Source organism: Athene cunicularia, assembly GCF_003259725.1.
Source record: "Athene cunicularia isolate RWA chromosome 1 unlocalized genomic scaffold, athCun1 chr1_part1, whole genome shotgun sequence".
Classification (NCBI taxonomy): Eukaryota; Metazoa; Chordata; class Aves; order Strigiformes; family Strigidae; genus Athene; species Athene cunicularia.
The window spans coordinates 125,733,781-125,740,196 of NW_020799091.1; positions in this window are offsets into that span (position 1 = coordinate 125,733,781).

Below are 6,416 nucleotides of genomic sequence, written 5' to 3' on the forward strand. Positions count from 1 at the left end.
ACGGGTTGAGCCGCTGAGACCAATCAAAAAGGCCGGGACGGGGAAGGCGTTGCTCGCCGCAAAGGGGTGGTGCGGAGGCGGCGCGGACCAATCGGCACCACAAACATTAACGGGACGGCCCAATGAAAGGCCGGAGAGCTTGAGACTGGCATACGACCCGTCAACAAGTTAAGGTGGCCGAAACAGGAACTGCCGGAGACCGGCACCTTAGCCGACCAATGAGAAGAGCGGAAGGCGAACACGGAGTGGCGAGAGGCGGGCAGAAAATCTTAAAGGGGAAGCGGTCGCGCTGGTGCTCCGTGTCGCGCCGCCGTTACCGCAGCGCCGGTTTAAACCGCTCCTTCCCCCGCCGGCCGCCCCGGGGTGAGGGTCCGGCAGGGTTCTGGTCCCCGCCAAGGGGCTCCCCTAGCTCCTTCCCAGCACCGCGCCCGCCCGCCGCCAGCGGAGGGGGCTTAGGAGCGAACCTCTGCGGCCCGGGGTCGGCTCCGGCGGCTTAATGAACCTCCGTGGCGGAACAGCACACGGGACCCTCCGGCGCCGGCAGGTAAAAAACCCCCGTGTTTATATAGTAAGTTATTTTCTTTTCAGATGTAATTTTTTTTTTTTTTCTGTCAGAATAGCGTTTAAAAGAAAAACTCGAACAAGTGGCCGCTGGTAAGGGCTGAACGTTGAACGCAGCTGGTCGGGTGCTGATCGGCAGTTCAGCTGGGTAGACCTCAGCGAGAACAACATTTATGCATTGAAACAGCATCGTTTCCCCCGCAGTCGAAGTTCTGGAAAGGAATCGAGATTAAAAGAACAAAAGGCACCTAGCTAAAGATTTTCCAAATTACAAGCAGCATCAGTTTATGAGGAGCCCAACCACCTTCTGAGTGTTAGTTCTTTGCCATCACTGATTCTGTAACAGAAGCAGTTGTTTCGCTGCAAGTTTTATGACACCCTGTGCTTATATTTAGTTCCAGGGAGCAAGACCCTTCATCCATCTTCCTCATGAAATAAATCAGAGCTTAAGAAAAAAAATGTTTCTTCAGCTAAATTAGGGACTCAGAATTGTTAACAATTCCCCACTACCAGAGTTTGTATTTCCTGCTAACACCTCTCCAATTCAATTACTAGTCATTAGGTAGCCTTCCTGTTTCCAGCCTCAGTAGTTTCCTTCCACAGATGTTCTGCCACAGTTACATGTGAAAAGAGTTCCAGAAAGTATTTTACAAGTACTTCATATCTCTGCTCACCTGTAAGTGATACTGGAGCTGCAAAGCCTCTTCTCTTTGAGACAACCTGAAAAAGGCAGAGCTGTGACATTTAGGCTTTGTGGAAAACATGCCTTTTCCCCCCCAGAAAGCATCTTGTGTCCATATACCCTCCTAAAATATAATACAGAGAGGGACAAGTTTCTGAAGCAGTGTCCAAGAACTTTTCTGTTGCTGAAATGAGTCATAATAGCAATTAGATGTAAAAAAAAGCCATTTAATTTTGAATAGCTGCTGCTTGCAAACTAGTCTTGCAGCTGACATTAAGTGGAAGACCCATTTGCCAGCTGTGAAGTTTAAAAGCCCAAGCTCTTTGTGCAGAGAAATTATAGTTACTGTAAAGAGCAACTTCGCAACATAAAGAATGAATGTAAATGCACTTTTCCAGTTTTCATGGTTTTTAGTTCTGACATGACACAACCAAACTGGAGGAAAAATGAAATCTGAAATACCTGTGCTCTGTCACTGAGTTACTTTTTCTTTTAAAAGGAAGTCTGCTTTTTCAGTGAAGATTTTTCTCTAAAAAGGCACCTTCTGTCCAAACCAGCAAAGCCAAGTTTACCTTCTGCCACCCTACTGTGCTCTGGAGTCTTTGAGCTCATAAACCTTCGGATTACCCATACAGTGTTAAATACTGGAAATACTGTAGCAAAAATCCAGCAGCAGACAAAAAATGCACCGGTGAAATCATATATAACAGGAAATTGTTGAGTATCAGTAGCCTGTTTCTGGTAGTGAATATGGACTAGCAATTATATGGCAAGATAGCTTGGAAAAAACAAAACTTAACAGCTTTTGCACAAATATTTGGAAAAGCTTTACACGGACATTGATTTCCTGTTAGTGTGACAGGTAAAAAGGAAGAGTTTCTGCAACTTTATACCAAGAACAACTTGAGTGCTTTTTTTTTTTCTGCATGAAGGTATAATACTTGGCTGTAGTGCAGGTTTGGATTCAATAATTTAGCGAACAGTAATGGCCTAAGTGTGATAGCAGCTGACAGAAAGGTGATCAGAAGACAGGCCAGCACATTTCTCCCCAGGTGCAGGAGTTTCAGAATCACAGATTCATTAAGGTTGGAAAAAGACCTTGAAGATCATCCAGTCCAACCATTAACCTCACACTGACTACTCTCAACTCCACCAGATCCCTAAGCATTGTTTCTTGGACTAGGAGCCATATACCATGCAAGTGAGTGAAAGAGAAAGCTGGCAACTCTTAGCAGCCCAAAGAGCTTGAGCTGGTGTGGCCACAAAGCCTTTAGGCAAAATGGTAGTAAAACAATGCTTTTACAGTACTGAAAGACTTGGCAGGGGGAAGGAACAAAGGCAGGATAAAAAGATACAGAAAAGGTGACCTCTCCATCATCTAGTTTGACTGATGCCTCTTGGCATGGGCAAGAGAAAAGCACAACAGCAACACTGAGCAATAATCACATCCCATACAAAGTATCTCGACTAGATGGGTTGACTAGATCTGGAGAACCCCTACAGGGGAAAAAGTATTGCCAGGAACAGGTTACAATACTCAGCTCACAGACTGGTAGAGATTCAAAAGGACTTCAAATAAAAGATCCCTGTCCAAAAGTAATCTAGGCTGCTACTGGTTCAGAGACAGTATCCTCATAAGGACAGAGAACTGATTAAAAGACAGAAATCACAGGGCATGGAATAAAAGATCAGTTTTCACACTAGTGGGAGGTCCAACAGTGGAGTTGAAGATTTGTGTTGGGGTCTATACTCAACAGATTTTTTAAAAAGGAAGTAGCAAGGTAAAAATTTGCTGGAGGTTAGTCAAAATGAGGAACAACAGGTGAACTTTCTGATGTTGAGTGACTGAGCACTGTACCAGTTTATTATAGCCAGCACAGGTAAATAGGGTGATGTACACACTTGGGGAAAAAAAACCCTACAATCCCAGTTTTTTGTGTGAAGTCAATGACTTAACTTACCATTCGCTTATTAGATCCTGGCATTGAACTGTTCTTTAAATAATCATCTCAGTAACAAAAAAGCAAACTATTATCATTAAAATAATAGTACACCATAAGTTATTACATAAACCCCATAAATAACCAATTTTTGAATACAGTGAGGGGAATGGAACTGCCTGCCTTAAGATACTAGTAGAGCCAGCAAAGCTTTGTGAAAATGTCACTTGAATGATCAGGAGTATGTGCTAGTTTCCCTATAAACGAGTAATGGAATTACCTAAACTGGACATGCTGTTAGAGGTGTGACTGGGATGAGTGGAGAAGGGAAGAAACATGACAGAACAAAGCTGCATGGTTTGAAGAACAGCTACAGCAGTTTAAGCATAGCTGAAGTTTTCCAGCTTCTGCAGCTGCTGGTGAGGCCAGAGTGATGAAGTGGCAACTTGTGGTAGTAGTGTCTCTCCAGCTGTGCCTTCCAGGCCCCTCCAGCAGAGGTCAGGGAAGGCAGCTGGTAGTGGTAGCTCATGACCACAGGCAAATTTGACAGTCTGAGCTTTGCTTTCACATGCTATCCTAATGAAAAGCAGCAACTCCATCCCCTGATAAAGCATTTTCCAGAACTCAAATGAGGAAATAGAATAATATATAGAATATTTAGGGTAACATTTCTTTGTCTCCAGAAACTGTACCACAGTGCAGCTTTATCACTTCATAAATGGCACTTCAAAGCAGGAAACAAGCAGAAAGCAACTACAGATCAAAAATGGCTTTAACAGAAGAGACTGTAATAGTTAAGAAGAGAGATGAGTTTTACTTCCAATACCTTTCTGAGAAAAGTCAGTATGGAAGAGTACTCAGTTACTTTTACAGGTACAGACCACAGTTTTTCAAAGATGGTCATCAAGATTTGCAATAGCTAGCAATTAATTTGAATACTTTAAAATATTTAACCTGCAAAGCCCAAAACAGTTCTTGGTGCCTGGTCTTTTCCAAGACTGCTCACTAGACAACGCAAAAATATTCCAGGACAGTTACTCTTCCTCTCCTCCCCCCCATACCCCCCAAACCAGATGATTTCTGAGAAAAGGCTCATAAATTCAGGGAAGACAAACACACCCCACTCTCCTCAGTTGTCAAGACACCCATGGCATTCGTCACAGGAACCCCACTCCCAGTGCATGTTAGAAATCTTCAGAGTTACACAGTTTATGAAACATCTGAGGAATATTCTGTATCTGATTTCAGACAGAAACACCTGGACTGCAAAAAAAATGCACATGACAACTCATAAATGACGTAACTCAAATAGTGCATGTTTATTCTGAACAGTATTTCTAAAGAGTTTGAGAAAAACAAAAACATGCTCCTGATGTACAAGGGCAATGATAGATTTAAAATGGACCATCTTATTGTAAAGAATTTGCTCCCCCTGCAACTTAACTTGTAACATTGAGAATGCACCTGTAAACTGCATACAGCATATACCTTTAACTAAATCTTAACTCAAGAGACCAGGCTTGGTCTTAGCCAAATTAATCAGGAAGCAGTTGCAGATTCAAAAGAAACATCCAAGTCAGCAAACACTTTACAAAACACAGACTTTGTGCATAGCAGCTGACCCTGGATTACAATATGGGGGAGAATAAAACAATCTGGGGGATCAAATTTTTACTAGACACAGGGCACCATCAAGATTTAACAAAATATCACATAAGTTTGTTTCATTTGTAACAGTATGTCATATTTAGTTGGCAGGTTTAACCATTAGCTGCATCATGTAAACTAAGCCAGTTTCTGTATACACAAAATAAAATTCTCTCCCTTCCCCCTCCCAAAAACGAGGGATATTTCTCCTGGATGATTCTCTTTCCCCTGTACCATGGTTTCCTCTAGTAGGACTCTTTCTGTAGATAGTATCTTCATACTTCAACCAATGTACGACAAAACCAGTTGCAACGATTCAGGAATAACTCATATATACACAACTTACGCTCTAAAGCTGTTAGTCACATACACTTTTCTTGCTAGATCTTCATCTGGAACAGGAAGCATGAAACATATTTAACAGTCTGCTATGTTCTTCTTATCTGAATCACAATGGCACACGGCGTGGCTGATGTAAGAGATTGCTATCATATGTCATGGTTGCAAAAGTAACTCATTCACCTTCAAAGACTAATGCCATAGCTTTTCATACAGGAAACAAATTTAGTTCACACACAATTTGTCAGTCCTGTGCACATAGCAGATTCACTTTCATGCTTATTCAGAGCATGACAACAGTGCTACACTTGTAAGGTCAAACCAAAGTACACATTGGACACATGATACGCACATATAAAAGCTGGAATTGTATTTTAACCCGCAAGTTAGGTTAGCATTATATAAACTGGGCACTGCACAAGGTTTCTTAATCAGGGAGTTGTGACCTTTATGTATATTACTGCGATCTGAAACAAAGAAAAGCTTACTGTTCAAGCATTCAATCTGAGATGTTTTCACTTGACTTTCCAGAACACACACACCACTCGCATTGCAACTGATACCCTTCAGAACAGGAAAATGTCTTCCCAAGGGACTCAACTAGAATAAAGGAGTCACAAACATGTTGGAGATGAAGAATGCTAGCACAGGAACTAAGTTATAAAGTGACTGGCAACGCAAAGGGTGAGCAGTCCTTCAGGCTGGAGACAAGTATAATGCTTCTTCAGAGGCCTGAGAATTGACTCGTTATGAAATGATTAGGAACATTAAAGCTGTCAGATGCTATGCTATGCATGCACGTTTTGCGTATCCATTTTCATTTAAAAACCTGGTTTGTACACACAGCTAGACACACGTCTCCTCTAGCATTTTAATAATCAGGGGCAGCGTTCAATATTGTTATTTAATTGAAAACTGTCTCAGCTGAAACACTGTGCCGTGACACTTACTCACTATCCTTTGAAATGGCATAGACTTCATGATATTTTTTACAAGTTCCTATGATGCAAGCAACTATGATACATTGAGAATCCCTTCATATCAAATGCTATGCTACTTATATCTCCCGCCAGTCACATGTCATTTACAAAGTTATTTTTAAGACCATCTTGGATCCAAACACTTATTACAAAAACACAACAGTACAAAACTTAAACAACAGAATGGCTCTTGTCAAATCCAGCACACCCCAGCTCTTGACTTCCTTATGCATTTATTTCTTTCTTCTACCCTGTAGAGTACCCAAC